This window comes from Zootermopsis nevadensis, unplaced genomic scaffold (genome assembly GCF_977971745.1).
Source record: "Zootermopsis nevadensis isolate Lab colony 2312 unplaced genomic scaffold, Znev_1.0 Znev_ptg000028l, whole genome shotgun sequence".
In the NCBI taxonomy this organism is placed as follows: domain Eukaryota; kingdom Metazoa; phylum Arthropoda; class Insecta; order Blattodea; family Termopsidae; genus Zootermopsis; species Zootermopsis nevadensis.
Window position 1 is genome coordinate 9,572,546 of NW_028259160.1, and position 22,429 is coordinate 9,594,974.

General features: G+C 39.0%; 1 protein-coding gene across 9 annotated transcripts in view; it reads left to right on the forward strand.

The window, feature by feature from the left end:
- bi (T-box transcription factor bifid) overlaps window positions 1-22,429 on the forward strand; it is a 349,399-nt gene that overhangs the window by 131,148 nt on the left and 195,822 nt on the right. For all 9 annotated transcript variants that reach the window (XM_087357395.1, XM_087357398.1, XM_087357391.1 and 6 more), the window contains one exon: window positions 6,010-6,077. The gene's annotated coding sequence lies outside the window, so the exon portion shown is untranslated. The remainder of the gene's footprint in view (window positions 1-6,009; window positions 6,078-22,429) is intronic.

The window sequence follows — 22,429 nt, forward strand, 5'->3', positions numbered from 1 at the left end:
CTTCCCTACAGTCACATATCGTCGTATATTTTAGAAAAAATTGTCCCTATCCAAAACTTCACCGAGACTCGAAGGCAGTAGAATTTTTGGGTTACTGACCTAACATCGTTTAATCCTCTCTCCGAAATTAACAACTTTGCCTCGGAGCCCTTCATGAATTGTGCTTAGTTTTGGAGCTACATAAAACTTGCTCGTTATTAGTCATCAAACCCGGAATATATTTGGTGGTCTGCCATTAGTTTCTCTAATGTCCTCTTCGAAATAAATGACTTTGGTCTTTGGTCTTGTAGCGTTTATTATCCGAGCTGCAGAAATGACTTCACTGGAAATCAAACCCAGGATAATTTTTCGGGGTTCTAGAGTTCGTTTTTGTAATGCATTCTTCGAAAGAAACAGCTTTGTTCAGGGCTGCATTCATCTGTTATCATTAGTTTCCGAGCTACGGGAAATGTTCTCAGCGGAAAAATAACTCTGGAACCTTTTTCCGGAGTTTTCACCTTGACATGATCTCTTCCTCGTCTCAGGGAATAAGCTTTCCAAGTTTGGTGCAGGTCGGTTTGTCTGTTCTCGAACTATAAGCGATCGAACACTTAAACATACAATTTCAACTTCATACAAAAAATTGTGTAAGCGAACTTTGGCTTTAAAGGGCTGGCCCTCAGCTCCTGACAAAAGACTCTCCTTTGTGCAACTAATTGAAATTAAGTTGTCTGTATGTTAAAATAAAGTTGTAAATATGTTCATAACACTTCATCGTTCAAAACATCACGTGTTTATGGATGATAGTTATTTGATGCCATCAAAATGTAATAAATCACCATCTTTACTTCGCCATGAATGTAGTAGTTTGGTGTGTAGATTGTGACACCCCTGTGCTAACGAGCTATTCGTGTGATGGCTGTCTTGTAGGGAGCTTGTTTACAAATGTTGACAGGAATTCTTATGACTTAACCATCACAGGCTGATAGATAGGGACATTTTTCTTTTAGATTGTTACATTTCTGGCGTATTTTAATGGCGGGGAACAACAAGGCGGGAGAAGGTAGTGCGTACAAGCACCACTTGTGGACTTTCGATTAATTTGATGTTCGCTGGAAATTAGGGCTGAAAATGCGTAGGTATAGTGCGTTACTCGGAAACATTATTATCTGCCTGAAAGTTTTTGCTGCGTTACAACTGTGCGTCAACAAAATTGAACTCCACATACAAATATTGGTAAAACTTTTCTTTATCAAATTTAATAAAAATCAGTTCAAGTATTCCAGTCAAGCTCTTTAATCTGAATGGACAGACAGACAGATATGGCGGAGCTAATAGGATTTCAGATACTAGTGAGGAGAGGAAACTGTAATAAATATTAAATAATTGTGCCAAGATTATTTCCAGGTGCTTAAAATTACTTTCTTTGACACTGAGAACTACTCTGTGAAATGAATGGTTTATCCATGAAAATGGGAAGATGGCAGTAATAATTCCATTTTTATAAGTATGTAGGCCGACATGAACCAACGTCTATTGCTTGTGTACAGACGCTGGAAACAATAATTATACGTACTTATAGAATTACCGATGTAAGATTTGAGGTTTTCGTAGCGGTGAGTATGAAGATTTCTGTCTTCTGGGTTGTTGCGCTGTGTAGTCAGGTCGATGTTTACCAACGTTTCAGAGGTCATACTGCCTCCGTCATCAGGGCGATTCTTAGTATGAAGATTTCTGTCTTCTGGGTTGTTGCGCTGTGTAGTCTGGTCGATGTTTACCAACGTTTCAGAGGGCACACTGCCTCCGTCATCAGGGCGATTCATCGACCAGACTACACAGCGCAACAACCCAGAAGACAGAAATCTTCAATTACCAATGCCTTTACCGTTTTCCATACAGGTTTGGCATTAAGTTGTGTCGCACAACTCTAAGACGATAAACATTTTCTAAACGTTGACAGATACCTCAACACTCTGTGGCTTAGCGACATTCCTTGAGGATTGACTTGAGAACTTTGAACGATAAGGAACACTGTGAAGTCTACCCTCGTTGTTGTGCTCAGCTCGCAGTTGGTGGCATTTGAAATCGCCTTTAAGACAATGAGTTGGGGCGGAGGGCTTGGAATACTTGGAATTCTTTTTTCTCCGATCGTGGGAGCTGGAGTAAGGTGTCCGCTGCTTTTGTTAGACATCTAATTGACACGAGGTGCTGTTCAGCAAGAGTATTGCAACAAGCTTTAGCACAGTGTAGTCTCCTAGAATTGACCGACGTTTCAGAGGTGATTACTACGCCTCTTAAACGTCACTATGTTTGAGAGATTACACGACGCAATATCCCAGAAATACATCTTCATACTCGCCACTTTGAAAATCCGGAATATCTCACGACTCCATATTTACACGTTTTTATATCTCAAAGGATTGTAGTTTTAACTATTGTTTTGTGTGAGTATTAAGTCTATCTTTTCATTCTAATAAAGGAGCAAATATTACAGCAGGAGAAAATTGTGCTGAAGAAGAAAGGTTTAGAGAAAATAACTGGAGGTGGAGAAAACTATAAGTCCAAGTATTTTCTTGGATATGTTTAAACGCTTGTAATCAGAGTTGTTTCCTGAAACGAAAAGACCACATTTCACTTCCATAAGAAACAACAGGCAAGGGTGAAAATTTCGAATTCTGTTTCTTTGCACGAAGCTCGGTAGTTTGAGAAGCCGTTGCAGACTCTCGTGACAGTTGACTGCACGTGTGTGAGTGTACATTTTAATCTCGAATCTTGACACGGATGTTACATCGGCGGGCTTGTATCCGTCTCAGTCCGCTTGCTGTTCTAATCTGTGCCTCTAATCTACTGACAGGCATTGCCCCATGCGCCATCTATAGAGACAAAAACAGTTGCAATACGGAATGCGCTCGTTAATCAAGTGTCAAACCACTAGCGGCGACAACCATAGTTTTTGAAAAACGTTTGTTCTTCAATAAGGAATAGAAGATACCGACAAGGTAGTTCCATTCCATTTTGGTTCTTTTTTTTAAAGAAAATCGTTGTTTTTATCTGATTGAGACGAAGGATAGGTTAGGGGGGTACGAAGAGGATATGAGGGGATATTTGTAAAGAAACACTGAGATGTGGAGAAACGAATAGATGATTTTAGACGAGAAGCAATTTTTATTGTAGGTGTAAGATTGTAATACATATTTACCATTTGGATCCGAGTAATAACTCTATTATATGTATGTAGTGGGCAACATTATTGCAAGAGCGAACCAAGTGAAACTTAAATCTGCTGGCTTCGATATTGAGAATAAACATTAAAACTGTCTATGTACTAGATACAGCCCTATTTATTAATGTGAAAAAATAAGTTATTCCAGTGGGTAGGGTGAGTAGACTGATGAGTTTTAGGTTATTTAACGACGTTGTGTGGACTGATATGGCACTTTAGTTTCCATCGATGCAGGGCGATCACACTGGCAATGGAGATAGTATGTGCCTCAGAAACATCGGTCAGTTTCTACTAGACTACACGACACAACATCCCAGAAAACAGCCATATTCGTACTCTTTCTTCCTTAAACTCTAGTAGAGCCACATTTTTTTAAGACTGACGTTTTCTGATGATGATTCATTATAATATGTAAAATTAACCTCTTGCACATTGTCCATAGTTTGCATTATAAAATAATGTTACAACGTTCCGGAAGCTGAATTCTGCTTCCATCTTCAGGTACAAAAGGGAAGAGGATAGAAACACTGCCTGTTGGTCCCCTGGTTAAGCTAAGCTCAGACTTTCGAACGTAATTTTATTATTTCATATTTTATACGATTAATAAAGTTTAAAAGAACAATTTGACAGGTCCATATTTATCTTAAGTTCTTCAGAATTATATTCTCGTATTCACCTAGTCTTATATTCTGGTCTGGTCTGGGTTGTGTTGTTGCATTGAACCTGTTTAGAACGAAAACTTATAATCTCAGTGTTTGAGTTTTTTGTGACTGTTTAATATAGGTCCTATTGCTTGTTCCTGAAATGTAAATCTGTTATAGTGACTGACTGATACACACATGAGACCTGGGCCTCTAAGTGAATGTAATTTAAAATTATTCATAGAATCACACAAACCAAGAGTTGTGATTTTAAGCAAAAGATTTCTGCGGGTTGGAGAACAGGGGCTTGCTGTGTAACAGACTAACCACAGGTCGAATTGGTTCAGTTTCCCTGCAAATTTCTCACCAAAACTCTGCATGACTTCATAATAATGTGGTTAATTCGATATTTGTATGCCTTACTGATCGACTAGTCTGTATCATAATTATGAAGTTTATGTTTCGATATCAGAACCGATCATGCGAGTTCACTATTAATTTTGTGTACCTTAGTATAAAATTTAGCTGATGGAAAACCGCGGTTAACTACGTGAACTTTCCAAAAGCCACTCCATTTAACTGGGCAGAATCTAAAATTTGTAAAAATTTTCCTCTCTGAATCCATCCACCTGATCTACCAGCATCTGGTTCAAATTTATTTGCGGTTAATTCAACCACGCTGTCAGTAGCTCAGACTCTACAACGTCGAATGAGAGGATGTTTAATAAATATTGAATTAGAAAGTATGTGGAAGGAAGCTGCCAAGGCCTGACTTATGGTACTGTTATAACATTTTCCTGGAAATCCATGAGAAATCCCTAAAAATTATTTGTTGTAATACACTGTGATATAAGCCTAGGCACATAGGTCTGTTATCCGCTCACTGCTAGTTCGACATTAGGGTCGAGGTTTATTGATTATAAGTAAAAGGATACAGCTACAGCCCATCCGAAGGTATGAGAGAAGGGTGTCTACTCTGCTGGAGCCCTTAGATCGAGCTAGTCTCTATCACTGGAATAAATAACCAAGACGAATATTGTCCAAATTAATCGTGGAGTTAAATAATGTCTTAATTTTTAGCCCTGATGACCAACGGCGTCATAACACAGAACAACATCGGAAATTTCAACATCGTGGATACTTGAAATTTCACATCCGATCTGCTGCGTTTGGATTGTTTCGGAAAACAAGAATTCTGTCTGGTTCGTAGAAGAGTTAGTTTGAGTGTTGGTTTTAAGTAGTGTGAACACAGCGCTCACATCTTACAAGGGTTGGTTTCCAACTTCATGACCAACGGGAGCTAACAGTTTGCCATTGTAACTAACTAGTAAAGTTACGAAACGTTAGAACCTCTGACTTTGACGGATTCTTTCGAATGACCCTCAGATCAACAACGACCTACATGTGGCGTGGCAATTAGTGTATTCCAAAGAGTACACATTTGCAGTGTTGTTAGATAGGGGGCGGGAAGAGAGAAGATTCTGAACTGAATATAAACAAGCATTCCTCGAATTTAGTCAACTGTTAGTTTATCCCTAACTGAATTTTGATTTGTTTCTGACATTCCCAAATCTTTTTAGGTAAGCCTGTGCTACATTTTCGCCAGATTTATTAGTCACATTAACATTATTATTTTATGTTGCATCAGAAATAAATTCGGAAACCACTTTTACTGTAGGTCAGATTTAATTTAAATTTGTGGCGTGGTTTTTAAGATGAAATATGCGGACGGATGGGAGAACGGACGGACGTGGACTCTTTACGAAAAAGACCCGAAAAAAGTTTGCGAAAGTTAAGCAGAAACGTACACGAGCTGCCCACGGAGTAGCCAAGGAAGAGATCACTGGTTGATTGACTTCGGAGATACCGCAGCGCTACCTGAACACAAGACGCCGAAACATTTTTGTCTTTTTAGTAAGGAAACATTCTGCTGGGAATTTAATTAATTTACATAGTCTTCTTCTTCTTCTTCTTCTTCTTCTTCTTCTTCTTTCTACTCCCTTGAGTTCTTCGTCTGGCGCCATTTAGACTCATGTTATACACAATGTATAGTAATATAAAAAAGCTAACTCCACTGAATGTCTCCAAGCAAACCCGCTCCTCCTTTCGTGTGGTAGGGAGAAGAGACAGTTTTTGTACTAATTCCTGACCTTATCTGTGTTTCAGGCGCCGTTGCTGCAGGAGACGTCAGAAAATGACGCTGTGACGACAACGAGCCACTGTGTTTTTGAGAGGTATTTGTTTCTTTTGCATTTTCCATGAACTCTTAATTTTATAACGCAATGGACTTCTTGTTTCTTTGTAACGACGTGTTATGAAGTAGTGTTGTGATATGTGTAGAAGGTTTGCCGTGTGGCTGTGACGCTGGAACCGCAGTTCCGTCAGACTTCTGCTACAAAATTTATATAGCCAAGACGAGGGGGATCCCAAAGTGAATCAAGGGTGGCTGGAACAGAATAAAAGGAATTACGAAGATGTCTGTCTTCTGAGATGTCGCGCCTTGTACAGGAATAGGCCTCTCATTCTCTGTACCTCAGATCGCTGACCATAAGCTCGGATATATTTCGCGACACGTATACTGGTTATGTGATGCTACACGCGTCAGCAAGTAGCTGGAACCGCCACGAAGGTGGGTCCAATGTAAGAAGTGTTGCGTGCAGACTATGTATGGAAGTATTGATCGAGCAGCAGGTAGCTCGTCTTGTCACTGCACACTGTTATTACTATTACAAGAGGGATTTGAGAATTATTCATGTCAATCAAGTCGATTCGAACTATCGATCATCGTGCCAGGTTACGTAACACTTTATTTAGGAGCTACTACCCACACCCGAACGATGATCCTCTCTAGGCCTCTAGGCTACTTGTGACGGGGAAACAATTTCACTGACAGATCTTAACGTGGCCCATCATTTGCCAGGTATTGGGAGTAAATAATTATGAACAGCAGAGAAACAAAATTATATTCACGAAGAAATTAAGACCAGATTAAACTCGGGGAATGCTTGCTTCCGTATAGTTCAGCGAGTTTCGACGTTATTGTTTTTAAAATAGCAAACATTAAAATTTCAATTTCAAATCATATATTGTATGGATAAAGCTTGGTCTCACATTAAGGGAAGAATGTAGCTTGAGGGCGCGTGAGTACAAGATAATGAGAAGGATAGTTTTTATCTAACAGGGACGAGGTAATGGGAGGGTGCAGAGAATATCATAGTAAGGAAGTTCATAATTTGTACTATTTGCCAGAGACTATTAGGGTGACCAAATCTAGGGGAATGAAATTAACAGAAAATGTAGCACACCTGGGAAAGTTGAGAAATGCATATAAAACTATAGTTGGAAAATCTGAGTTCAAAATAATATTCTGGAGATATTTTCGTGCGTGCAAGAATATACTATGAAGTCAGGTCTTAGAGATGTCAGATATGACGGTATGGAGTGGATTCGCCTGTCTTAGGATAGAGACCAGTGACGGGCTGTTGTGAACATGGCGATTGAAGACGACTGTATTCTTGAATATTTCGCTGCTGACGGAGGCAGTGAACAGGTCTGAGAAGTCGGAAAACTTGTGCCAGACTACACGACCTAAGATCTCAGAAGACAGTCATCTCTGTACTAGCAACTGTGAGAACCTGAAATCTCACCTGGATAACGTTTCCCCAACGTTTAATAGCATTTGATGTAATTATTCGTCCTACGTCCTACTTTGTAGGATATTCTGCTCTGTACTTCTTATCCCGTGGACCGCGGCATAATTTTCTGTCGGTTATAAATTTAGTTCACGCTTGCATATTACCACGGGTGTAAAAGTGACTATTTTTAAGTAGGTTTTGACATTTTCGCGATAATGCGAATATAAATGGGCATGTTCCTGGTCTTGCGCCATAAATATCGAGATAGCATATCCCTCCGAAACGTCGGCACACAGCCAAAATATGACATGGTGCAACAACCCATAGGATTTTTCTATTCTTCGGTCACATTTTCCCTTTTTGGTTTCATTTTAGCGGCTAAGTTATTTGAATAAAGTTACTGCAGTTTTGGACGGACAGAGGTTTTATCAAATACCTCCAATTATAGCTCGTTATACTTCTCTACTCGATGTATGCCACTTCAGTTATACTTTTAGTATTTGTAGTAGTAATTTGACCGGGTGTCATGGCAACAGGATGACACTATAGCATATTTTCAAGATGATAACCAACGAAGAAAAATAGTCTGTTTTATCCTGAAAGCAGAATTTAAGGTTTCCTTCCTTCAAAATTGCTTGTGTGTTATAATTTACTTACGTCCACATTAACAAGTCTCTTGACGATGTCGTTTAGCGAATTTCTGCTTTGAATTCATGCATCCTGGTGGTGTGTATTAAGTTATTAGGCCCATTAGAACCAATTTTACTTCATTTGCAGAAAGGGGCAACTAATTTATGGAAATTGTTGCTATTATGATAATGTACGGAAGCATCTGGTATTTCAGTCCTGCAGTACCTTCGGGGTAGAGAGAAAAACCACGATAAGAAGAATATACACGCACTAAATTGTAACGTCGTTGGAATATGGGGAGCACAAATCAAAAGCAATCTGAAATCTGGAAATAATTTTCCATTTTACATAATTAACAATCATATTCATAATAAAGATTGTAAGTAATTTATTTAGAAAGTAATAAGGCGATTTGTTTATGTCACTGGTAACTTACAAATAGGCCTACAAAATTTTCGTAGACGACACTAAAATATGGGCGAATCTCTGAAGGTTTGTAATAATGATCGATTTATTATAGTAAAACTATGTTGGACTTTATCTACTGGGTTATATTTGATAAACATTACTTGCATTTTCAGACAGTTAGTTGTAATTATATCTATACTCACTTCTGTTGTTAGTGGCAACGGTCAAGAGCGTTGTAATACCATGCTAGAGTGTTAGTAGTCTAGTGATTAGCGTAATAGCATAGCCTGATTCAATTGGGCAAATTCTACTCAGTTATATTTAGATGAAGCAACTGAAGAAAACAGTGGAAAACTTCTTTTTTCTCTTCTAGCTTCACGGGAAGTCGTGTTTTTTTACGCAGAAATGTATGTTGATCTGGCAGATGTCTTCTAAACAATTTATAGTTTCCTTATATGTTGTGGTTTGTGTTGTTTCTTTGGCCTATTCATTTTCTAGCAGAAAACAATATGGTAGCTGTGGTGGTTGTGGAACCGGGGAGGTATATGATCATGCAAAGTGCTTCAAAGAAGATACAAATTTTCGAACAACCGCAAGTAGCCCTGTCCCCTCTCCCCAGGGCCCAGTTAGTGGCACGACACCATAAGTGGCTCTAACCGCACCAAGCATAGTAAATTTCACGTCCATGAGATGGGTGCTCACGCTAACTATAGGCGATACATTTTGAAGTATACTCTCTACCATACAGGCTTCACGCTCCACATTTTTGATATGTTTTGTGGAAACAATGACGAAGAAAATTAAGGGACCAGGAATAAATAATTGGTTCAATGATAGGAGTGGCATCTGGAGTGTTTAGGCCTGTGCCATAATGCACAATAAGTTTATACGGAATGTTCCCTATAAAATGCAACTCTTGAGCGCAACAGTATTTGTAAGCATTGTTGGCACTTGTGTACCAAGAGAAACGATTCGGTTCTCAGCTTTTAATTGTTACGGAAAACTTAGATAAAGGATAACTTTACAGCAGGATTTGAGGTTTTCACGACTGTGAGTCTGAATATGGCTGTCTTCTGTGTTGTTGTGCCGTGTAGTCTGGTAGAAGTTTACCGACGTTTCATAGTTCTGATGATGGAGGCAGGAAGGACCTCTGAAACGTTGGTTAACATCGACCAGACTACACGGCGCAACAACCCAGAAGACAGAAATCTTCATACTAAGAACCGCCCTGATGACAGAGGCAGTATGACCTCCGAAACGTTGGTAAACATCGACCAGACTACACAGCGCAACAACCCAGAAGACAGTCATCTTCGGAGATAGGACTGGAAACATCACAAATAAATGTAGCTTTAATTAACGTAACCCCATAATGATTGGCATGGTTGCGGAGTTCCCGAGATGTTGTCAAATAGTGTGTCTCGTATCTGATGTTGTAATGCAATATCTCCCACTCAACAAGTATTGGGAATAACGTATAATTTAATTTCCGTCTTTATACAGGAGATTCGTTGCTACTTGATATTTGGGGTTTTCTCGGCGACGAGTATCTGTTAGGAAGTTGTTCCTGTGAAGCGTCAGTCAGTATCTGCCAAACCACACTGTGATACATCTCAGAAGACAGTCATATTAACAGAAAGTTGCTACTTGTTTATGCGCATAATTGTCATTAGCGTAGGAGTAGATTCTGATATCTTTATTGTCAGACCTTGCCTAAAAGATGCACACCGCAAAAATTGCTTCTGGAAAACTTTGTCTTAATGATCGATCTCTGTATCAAATTTACAGATTAAGTTGGTAGTTTGCGTTATTAAAGCATTTTCTTCAAGAATACGTCGTTTCTGGACTTTGGGTAAAGTTTTAACATCGCGCGCTGTACTTTTATTGTCATCCAAGAGGAGAACTTCAGCGCCAGGTTAAAGACGGGTTGGAGATTTGGGCGAGGGTGAAGATGAGGATTACATCGACGTGTGAACAATCTGCGTGCGGGGGTGGCACGTAGTGCGCATGTGCAACATCACACTTGTAGGGGGAGAGAAATAAAAGACGGTAGGCGTGGACACATGATCAGAAAAATGTGTAGCTCCGCCATGTTGAACTCGAAGACAAAGCTTAAAGGGATGGGGACCGAAACTTCGAATTGAAATTGACAATTAACTGTAATTCGCATGGAGAGTGAATTACATTTCAAAGAGCGGTGACAGACTCTTCTGTAAAGTTCACTGTGGGTCCAGCAGTCAAATGCACATATCAAAGGCCATATTAAGTCTGTATGCCATTTAATCTTTTCATTAGTCTACCACACTGAATCATCGTTTTATGCAATCTTGTGGGTTTCTTATGTTGTATTTTATGGCGTTGAATAATATAATGTTAAACTGCGTTGACGTATTAACCCTTAAAGACCAGCGGTAACTATATATACCACCTGTTTTAATAATAATTAAACTCTTCGTTTTGTGTTTATGTATGATTCTCAGTGCATAAGGGGATAATTTCCTCCCGTTTCGGCCTCATTAGACGTACTTTGGCTTCAAGGAGTTAAAACTACTAATATTCTTTTCGTTATCCATCGTCTCCTATGTAAAATTTCACCAGTGTAATTTAATTTTATACACAGGCCTACATCCGCAATATTAAGACAGTCATGTTCTGTGCCTTCATCAGATCGTGTGTCGTTTACCAACATACGAATGGAAATGTCCAGGAATATGTATCACTTGGATGGCACACATTCGTCAAAGGAAATCATTCAGTTCAGAATCTTTGATCTCACACTATTTTTTCATAAAATACTGAGGATTCGCTAGCGTACTGGTTAGAAATTTACCCCCGTCGTTTTTCATAAGTTCGTAATTATCTTCTAGACCAAAACACCTCATTTTAAGAAATCCTGAATTTCATTAACCGTGATTACAAGAGCCGACATTAAAGTTTGTCCTAAGCCACTTTAATCCATTCCACCATTTCATACTATATTTATCCGAGATTGATTTTAATATTATCGTCCCATCTATGCTTAGGTCTCCAAAGCGGTTTCTTTTCATTATGTTTTATCACCGGAATTTTGAAAGCCTATTTTTTACTGTTACGTGAGTAGTGCTAATAATGTAAATCATTTTGTTATTTTTAAGTTATTTATAATTTTATTTCTTTTATATCCAGGTGTCCCTCGCTGCTTTCTCTCAAAGCATTATCAATTCTCAATTTGTTCCCCTCCCCCCAGCCAACCAACATTATCTGTTGTTATGTGCGATATTCAGTCTCGACCGTGAGGAAACAATAAAGATAGGGGAAATTTAAAAAGAGAACAGAGGAGAACACTGGGTCTCAGTCAGTGATATCAAATTAGGTCATTATCACGTACGAACGTAAAACATCGAGTCGTTTTGTAGTGAGAAAGATTCGAGAGATAGCTGGATTTGCAAAAATGGAGACAATTTATGATTTATGTTCTTGTGGTCAATTAGACAATGTTATAGCCTACATGGAATTGGCGTAGGTCTACTCAAAAGTCTGTTAGATAAGAGAAGTTACGGCCTTGCTTGTACATTTAACTTGGAGCTAAGATCACAAAAGACAATTTGTATATTGCAATTTGGCAATGTAGTTTTTTGCTATAATGAAAATAATGTTTCCAAAAGCTGATTGTACAGTCCTATCGTGAATAAAAGTCAGTTTAAAATGCTTGACTGAAGCTATCTGAAAATTGTGTTTAAAAAAATCTTTCAGTTTCATATTTTGCTGAAATCCTGTTCAGTAAACATACATTTCCTCTGAGTTCGAATGTTACTGTGGGCTGGGGGGGAGGGGTTAAAGTGATAGTCGCTGTGATGTCTCTTACGAGACGCGCGTGTATTCAACAATTACAAGAGCAGATCTGCTACTGATTTGACAACAAAGGACACACAAAACAAACCGTCGATTTCGTGACCCATCTAACAATTTGGTTACTGCCAAACTTCTATTAGATTTTGCAGGTCTGTGCTCAAATTTTAGGACAGGACACAATATTTTATTTTAAATTTTGAAGAGGGACTAGGGTAGAGGTTTTGTGTTCCCTCCAAATGATAATCAAATAAGGTGCAATCAGAAGTTCTTGGTCATTATTTACATCCTGTGTTTCCAACAATGAGGGCTATATGCCATTTTAGTGTAGGAGTGGAATATATCGCGCTTGATTTTCGATAGGTTTTCAGAATAGAATATTACTTACGAAATTGTGGGTGATGGAATCTTCACGTTGTTATTTTACGAACGACACGTGTTTTGTGATATGCAATGATAATTTTTGTACGTGTGGGAAGAGAGAGACGGGTGTCAACAGGAGATTCTACTAGCTTATTCTTGGATAAACCACTTTACCATTTCAGTGTCTGTTCTACTTGACTATTCTAAGCAGAGAAGGTCAGCTTGACCAAACTTTAGCTGCTATTTAAACACAATTACACTGGACTCGTCCTAACGAAGCTTTCGTATTTAATTCATCCGCAAGACAAACTAAACTACACCCAGCTGAAATATTTTTGTTCAAATACCAATTTAAAGGACGGCTAAAGGTTTATTTTTTAAACTGGGGTTTTGTAGGAGGTATTAATTTCTGCCTCTCCCAAAGTAATGCCAATTAATCTGTCAATAAGAATTTATGTTAAAGTCGTTTCAATAATGTTGTTTGTTTATTTGATGACGATGTTGGTAGGTTAATACGTTGCTTACGAATTTTTAGATGAGAAATTTACGTGCTCTAAATCTCCCCACTCTGGTGTACGTAGACGACACAAATAAAAGTGTGTTCTGAAAAATTACATTCAGAAAATATGTTTTGTTTGACATTTATAAGGGAAATGTACAAAATTTAGCCCGCTTTTTATTAATTTTAATAAAAATTGACAATGATCAATAACTTGAATAAAATTCCACACAAAACATTAAAAGTTAATAAGAGACAAGCCAATTTCAAAATTAATAACGACAACTATCGTGCTATCAAACACATCGCTGAAGTTGTTACAAGCAACATATCCTAACGCTGCATCATGTTTAAATGACTGAAAAAGTCCGAGGACATGCTATGGGCTTAGTTACATAGCAGGCGTTGGATCTGCAGAAAATGTGACTTCTGATCAAACTACTAAACACAGGCCGCGTTTTGTCTACAGCCAAAGAAACTTTCCCTGTCGCTTAGCAACGCCCTAGCGTTTGACCTCTCAGCTACAGATGGCACTGGTATCACTCCTGTTTACTTGAGCGTGTTCTGGGGGAGAGAATGTGGGGGGAGGGGGTGAAAAAGCTAATTTGGGTTGCCATTTCCCTGGAGTATCAGTTGAGGAGTAAGGACTTTTTCTCCCTTTCCTCTTTGAAATTTACCGCTTCTCTGCAAGGTGTAGTTGTCATGGAAGTGACGCACACTTGCGACATTCTTCCGTGGACAAGCGTTATTTTACTAAGTAGTCCGTTATTAGTGTGTTATTTATAATAAAGCCTTCTTATACAATAACAAGCAGAGCGCCCTCAGCGTTACTGAGGTGAAATTCGACAAATTCTTAGCCTAGATTTCGCACAAATATTTATTCTCACGGTTGCTTGTCACAGGACTGATCATTTGACACGTATAGTTGAATCATGAGAAAGAACTATTATACCTAAATCCATCTTCACCGGGACTCGAACGCGGGATAGTTTTACGTTCATAACTTTTACTTCTGTATTTTGCTCACTGAAACAGATTTCTCCTTGATTCCACTCTTTGCCGTGTACCGACGTACAGAAACCGTCTCCACCGCGACTCGAACTAGGGACAGATTTTCCGTTTAGTTCAAATTAGTTTCGTTTAATTCGGTTCAATTCCGTTCAAAGTCGTTTCATTCAGCTCAGCCTATTACAGTTTAATTTAGTTTAGTTTCGTTTCCTTCCGTTTCGTTTGGTATTATCCGACAAACTTCTGTTTAGTCCCATTTAGTTCAGTTTACTTCAACCATAGCATAATTTTCCAAAAACTATTCAAAATGTATTGTGCCATACGCGTTTCAGCCCCGTGGGTCTATTCTCAGTGACCTTATGCTTTGTTCAGCCTTACATATTAAAATGTATTGTCAGAAAAATTGTAAAATGTCCTGTTACACATTAGAAACAATTAAACAGTCTGGGTTATTTTAAATTGCCTTAGAGTATTTTGCGGGTGAGAAATATTATAAGTTTATTATCAGTAGGATTTGGGGTTTTTATTGTTAATTAACTATCCTATCATTCAACGGGTGTATAATTTGAGCAAAGACAGCTAAGATAAATAAATCACAAATAAACAAATTTTAATAGCCACACCTCTTCCATTGCCACCGCTACCGGGAACAATTTTATTATCCCGCACGAAATTACTCAGCAACATTTTTCATGCTGTAAAAAATCTCCTAGAGAAATTTAGTTTATTTTGTAGACCTGTGTACTCCCAGAATGTTCTTTGTTCCAAGTGATCTTCATTTTTATGTGGACAGTAATTATATTTTCAGACAATGCTTGCTGTTTTGTCGCATACTTACTTATAAATACAATTACAACTCTTTCAGACGCATTACTGTCTCTCTATTTCTCATCATTTCCAGAAAGTATGTCACAAACCTCGCTTCTAACTGACATTTCTTGACCTTACAATCTATTGTTTCCATCCATTCAAAAGACATGGCAATTTAAAATGGTTATAATTTCTATAGAAACGTACTTCGTAATTTGTAGAATCTTATTTGTGGTCTGTCCACCATTTGTATTGTAACTGCACTAGTCTATCGTCTTCTTCAGCTACTGTCGTTGTGAATGCAGATTATCTCAAGTAACTAAATCCATGAAACTGAGGATTTATGGAGGAGCTAACAGTCGCTCAGCTAGTCCAAAATCTCCGCTTTATATAGAACTCGAAATTTTATAACTGTTTTAACAAAAGTCTGCCATTGGTCAGTATCCTGTGCCAGATGAATCCAGCCCACGTTTTCACGTCTTGTTTATTTAAGCTAAATTGCTCTTAAAAATGCAGAAATAAGTGAAATTTCAGGTTCTCACGGGGACGAGTACGAAAACCGTCTTCTGTGATGTTGTGTCATGTAGTCGCCTAGAAACTACTCGCATCATCTCAGAAGGCAGTCGTCTTCAACTGTGATTTCCTTCCCCGCGACCAACGAGGTACGAAGCAAATTTTGCTGGACGCAGAGTTGTTCCACTCGCAGACAAGGACGAAACATTCTGCAGTAGCGTTGGTGACGACCACAAGAATACTTTCTCTTAAGAACCCATGGCTCATTACGTACACCCCCTACCACAGCACAAACCACAGATCACCACTAACCACCCCCAAACATACACTCAGCAGTAAGGAAGCGCTGCACGCATTTATCATCCCGAGGGAAAGAAACACCCCTAGCATCCTGAGCCCCCAGCCCCCATGTCTCCAAGTTTCTGCACATGTAAAGGGGCTGGAAGTCTTGCGGGGTAACATGGATCTTGCGTGTAGCCTGGGACTGACTGCCCTAGACAGCAGTTTGTATCGTTGTGATTGTGGAGTAAATTATAAAAAAAACTTAGTTACGAATGCCCTTCGGAAATTCTGAAGAAATCTTAAAAGTGTTGAACTTGGTCTTCCACCTTAAGGGAAGAACTGTGGATTTAGGGTAATGAAAAAGGGCGTGAGTACAATATTTGAACCTAAGTAGGGAATAAGAGGACTTTGGGAAATTCGAATAATGAGGAGGTCTATAATTTGCTTTCCTTAGCAGATGTCATTCAGTTATGAAATCAGGGAGAATGAGATGGTTTGTACGTGTAGCATTCGTGGGAGATAACAGAAATATATATTAGTCGCTAAATCTGAGCGTATGTATGGAAGGATGGTATTAGGATGGATCTTAAAGAAATAGGATATCGTGGTGTGAATTGGATTAATCTTGCTGAGCACACGCATGACTACCAGTAGTGTGCACAATAATGCATCTTCTGGTTCCGTAAATGACGAGGAATTCTTGACCAACAGTGCGACTGTGAGCTTACCAAGGACTCTGCTCCGTGGAGTTAGTCAGTGATTAGCTTGATTTGCTAATACAGACGCAGTAATCCTCTGAGGACCAAAGGATTTTCCCGAAGGAAGAGGGAAACACCCACACTGAGCTATCGGGAATATTCCATCCTTGCACGTGGCTGCGTATAAGAACCTTGAGTTGTTTTGTGTGTGTTTCCGAGATTTTAACTCGACCCTACAGTTAACAGCTACCTGCACATTCAAAGGGCGGTCCACCGCTCATTGTAGTGTTGTTAACTTGAGTACATGGATCTGCTATCCTGTGCCACTTCATGCAGAACAGGTACAAACAGCCTGAAAGGAGAGACCGAATGCATATTGTTTGCCATTCGGAAGTGACTGGAAATGTATTTCCTTGCTCTTTGTCACCTATAATTCACGATCAAAACGTGGCTTGTAAAACTATGGCTTTCAGGGATGAGCCGCGTCGAAATGTTGAATATTATCCAGCTTTCGGCAAACATTGTAGTTGCCATCATCAGGGCGACTATGTTGGTTGGGCGGCTTTTGGAAGGCTTCAGGTTGTAAGTCCCCAAAAAAGAAGTTTCACAATGAACTCCATAACTTCGATCACATTTGTCGTTTATTATCTGCACGTCATAGTAATTTATTAAAAATGTTAAGGACAGGGAAAGCGAGGCTTGTGATTTCGCATTGGGTGAGAGATGTTGAGATTCAGCTTGGAAATATCGCGTATTCCATACAACAATTCTCAAAGAAGTCTCCTTCTTCAGTTGGAAAAGAATAGAATAGCAAATGTGCTCCGTGTGTGCATGTATGTATAACAGATGTCGAAATGTATGGCTATATTTTTATCAATGAACAAACGTTCATATGTGTATGTGCCACTGAGCCCCATTTTAAAGCAGTTCAATCCTGTCCACATTTTACAACCCGATTCCCTAAGTACTACCATTTTAGTAGCATCCTCCAATCAAAGCCTTTGGTTTTATATAATACAGAATGTTTCTTGTTTAATAGTTCTGAAGGACGATCAACTTCGTTCTTGAAAGTAAATCCCATGGCATTGTAGCAGAGCATCCTTTGTAACTTGCCACAAATTTGGGGTCTATTTTCATCTGGGAAGTCGCAGACACTGTGCCACATCTGTACAATCCAATTTCCCATAAGGAGCCCACAATGAACCAGGTACAAGTGTGTAATAGAGCTGAAAATTTGGGTCCTATTAGACAGGACTCTTAAGGTGGGTGGAAGAATGGCGCCTCGAGATCCTATTTAGGGTCTTCAGGCTGTGGATAACGTTGTATGCAGTAGGAACGTGAAAAGCTTTACAAAAGTTTCGGATTAAATCGGACTTTTTTACGTGACGGACGGACTGCTGACTGGGTGTCGTGTTCATGCAACAAGACGCTCGCTTTTAAATACAGATAAATTTTGCAGTATCGCGGAATCTTACGACGTATCTAAATGTGGTTTTCTTCTCTCTTGCTAGTGATAACCGAAACTTTCCGAAGAATATTGGCCTTAACTTAGCTACCGGAACAGAAATCATAATATAAACTAGAACACCTGAGTTCTCAACCTTTTCCGGACCTTTGACCACATTCACCTCTCCTTTGTCGGCTTCCTGGCCGCAAGGTTATTAAATGAGGATAAATTATTTAAACGTCCTGATAGTTTATTATAAATGCCACTAAATTAGGTCTAATATCGCAAGTAGGTTCACATGTTACTCAGTAACTTCAACAAAATCGGTACCGTTAATTAGTGAGGGATTGAAACTGTTCTTGCTTTTGTAACACTTCAGTATGAGATTTAATTCGTCTCGTTGCTATCCGCACGCATTAATTTATTTTCGTCCTTATGCCGCATCTTAGCTGTTTGACGTCCTCCTCTAAGATAAACAGTTGCTCACAGCGACAGGTACTGCCAAGTGCTGACGACAGAAACAAAATGTGTTTTCTGATATCAGGTAACATTTTTTATTTTATAAGGTGTCTAAAAAATTAAGCTTCCCGGGGCTAGATAAACACTGACGTAGATCTGCACCATTTTCAAGAAGCCAACACTTATCTTAGCGTCATTGAGCTTGGCTTTCAGGCCCAGAATTGTTTAGGGCAAAAATTTAATATTTTTATATGAGACTTGCAGCATATTTTATCGGGCCCAATTCAATTTCATACAAAAATATTTTCTTTTTAAACAAGTGTGCTGTTCGAAAATGGAGTGTCGTCGCTTTTTATCGGGTTCTGCGTCACTGTCATTGTCAGCAGCAGTGTTATTGAATTCCGGCGCTGGTGAAGAGGCTTTCAGTTTAATTGAAACGTGGCAATTCGCCAGGCACATTAGGGCAGAATCCAGTCTGTCGGGCGGCGGGCGGACCTGCACACAGAGAGGCCGTCTCGACAGCTGGAGATGCGAGACCACCATGGCCTCTAGTTAACGTCCCACCCCGGGGATCCTCTTGAACAACGAGCGAGCTTGCCGCCAGTCTGAGAATTCCTTCGTATTATCCCAGAATTTACCTGGACGCTGGACAATTGTGGGCTGAAGGCCTATGATGGACTGAACCCCGTTGTGTAATATTAAACTAATAGTGATCAAGATGTGTCACCAGATCCTGTGACTCGTATTTTAGAAGGGCGGGACTTGAGCTAAACAATTAACACAGTGTTTCTTGGCATAACAGAAACATACGAAGCGAAAAGTGTTAATAACACAATCAATTGTCATCTTTTGTATATACTGTCTCATTAAAGCAAGTTGTGATGGCTTTCGGGGAAAATGCATGGACTGTTGTCGTGTTTAATTTCGATTCTACACCGTAATCGACAAATCGGAAAAATATCATAATAATAAGTCCGTCTAGCCCTTTTTAATGCTACAATCTGTTATGATCATAGGTTGTCTAAATTATGTTAGTCAGGTAATAGATTTTGCTCCTTGGATGGGGGATCAGGCAACTGTTTCCTCAGGATGGCACAGACGAGCATCAAATCTCCGATCGTCTTTCGAACCAAGTAAGCTGCCCTGTGTTCGAACAGCATTGTGTTCGGATTTGCTTTAGGCTGTGTATTCTCATATTCTTTGCGGTTTAAACGAATCGCTGTGAAGCAGCTGTCAGCCAGTTACTCATTTTTCACCTTTCCACCCTTCAACTGTCTCAAATACAAGTGTTATGCGGCCTTCTATCAGAACAGCAATACTAGAAACCACACAGTAAACTTCATTCAGGGAGAAATATTAGTTTAGTTTTTATTACTGGTTCTATGACTTTTTGTGTGTAATTTAACGGTGTTGCGAAATGTTGATTAATAGTGAAATAAAGTACATATTTACAAGAGAATTAAAATTATTTTGTAGCTGGTGGAGCAAAATTATCATGATCATACGAATTGTAGCGAAGTTATGGAACAGAATGGCCGGTAACTTTATGAAAGATTTAAATTAATAACGAAGACTAATGCGAGCCTACCGCTCATGCATAGTGGGAGTGTGAAGGGCTAACCAAAAATTAAAACAATAAGGATAACAGGTAAATAATGAATTCAGTATTTAAAACTCTTGCAGCTCCTGATTCTGATAATAAGTTATATCATGATTACTGATTGCTGTTACTTAAGCGTACGAAAGGGTAACATGAATTTTTTTTGAACACGTGTAATGGTACAAGAACTACGCATTTTTGTCTTTTCAGTTTGTGAATAATTAGTTTTCTGTTGCACTACTTACACGAGAGGGAAAAGTGTTAAGAAACTCAGACGCTACATCCTTTCCAGTGGACGTGACAGTACTGTATCCTGATTTTAAATCTACACTTCTAAACAAAACGCATTTAATTAGGACCTTTGTACGAATTAATGTATTTGAAAGCGTTAACATGAAGGATTAGTTTGATTAATTGCCACCAGGAAGTGACACAAACACCGAGGACTAGCACAATTAGCGATGATACGTTACAACATTCGATATTCAAATTGTGGTCTAGTTGACTGGTAACTGCAGGTGGTTTCTGTTGATTGATCGATATTTCCAAATAGTTATCTGATGGACCCTGAAGGCCGGGTGACCTAGTCCACTTCTGTAAATGATGTGTGTGTGGGAGGGGGAGGAAATGTCGATAAAATCACACGAAATTTGTGATGTTATTGTGTCTGAAACAAGAGTTTACTTTGTAATAAAATTAATCGCATCCGCTTTAAAGACACGTGCTCTTAATTTGCCATGAATTAATAATTCTTGTATAAGTTTGTTGCCTCTGATTAGGCCTGTAATACGTCCTTAAGGTCTGTCTTCTCCTATAAAACTCCTGAAAACTAAAACTATAAAGTTACAATTTTATCTTTTATTTTATTTGGATATGAAACGTGGTCTTTCAGCCAGACAGAAGAGCATAGATTGAGTGCACGTGTGTGTTTATGTGTGAACAGGGTGTTGAGAATATTTGGATCTAAGATGGGATAATTGATAGGGCAGGGAAAATTATTTAATGAGGAGTTTTATAAGAAACCTGAGCACTCTTCGTCACATACATTTTGCCGGGTATTTATCAGTTATTCCTTGTCTTTGTCATATAGACACTATTATTTTCAGTAGGATAATTGCGAAAATTAATCGAAAATAATGACGTTTGCAAGGAGTGACTAAGGAAGTCCCTGATAAGTCTTTGTAATAATCCAACGGTTTCGTGATCGAGATTCAAATCGAATACTTTTCGAGCACGAAGGTGAAGTGCTAATCACTACACAGCGATTTGATCATGTCAGGTTCGTTCATTTGTTCTGTATTTAACGACGCTGTTAATATCGCGGACTGTAGGCCTTTAGCGTCGAACCATAGGGCAAGGAAGAGATCGTGGCTTAATTTAAAGTGCTATCCCGGTCTTTGCGTGGAGGAAATCACAAAAACTGAAATCAGGACGGTCGGTCTGCGTGCTGATATTTGAACCTGTGACCTCCTGATACTAAGGAAGGCGACGCAGCGTACGGTGTTTCTTGGTAGTGTAATACACGAAGACAACGCGTCAAATTGACAGTAATATTTCATGTATACAGAGTTAGATGTTCTGGTGAGCCTTCTCTCTTTGCGGTTCAACAAAGTAGGCCAGCTACTTGGCTCACAGCGGAATGGACGGACAATTTGCCGACTTCCACGGCGCTACGCCCGGCTGGTTTTATCCTCATCTTCACGAAAACACGCAGCCTCACCCCATCCCTGTTCATGACACGGTTACATGAAGAACACAGTTCGCCGTCTTGATTTTTATCTGTTTTATGTTCCTTCGGTTACAGTGTCTCTCTTTCTTACCCGTTTTGCTTCCCCTCTCCTGTCCCGGCTCAGTCTCCAGACTTAGCGCCGGCTTCTAATATATCATTATTTGTGTTATGTTAAGAGTGTAACAAGTGGTAGGTAATATTTGCTTCTGGGATTTTGAAGGTACACATAGCTAATTTAAACACGTTGCATATAACACAATTCCATCAATTGTTTTTATAGATTTTAATTGTAAGATTAAAATAGATAGAATAAAATGCGACGCGTGTTTAAAATGCTTAAGTCTGGCTTTGAAGTGTTCTTTCTACAGTAGAAATATTTTTAAAAAAATTCTGCAACCCATCCGTCTTGTGAGACACGGAGATGTTTTAGATTCGGTGTTGTATGCTGTGTGTCAATTGTTCTTTCAGTTTTATTGATACTTAGAAGTATAATTAAGTCAATTTAGAAGAATTTTAACTTCGTATTTAAAGTGGTCTTTACCAAGTACTTAATATATAGGCTTGTAAATTACATAATCTTAACAATTATTAGTATTATGAGCATAAAATAAGGCATTTAATCCTCTTCCGTCAAGGGTTACTCAGAAAGTAATATTAGGATCTACTGTGCTTTATTT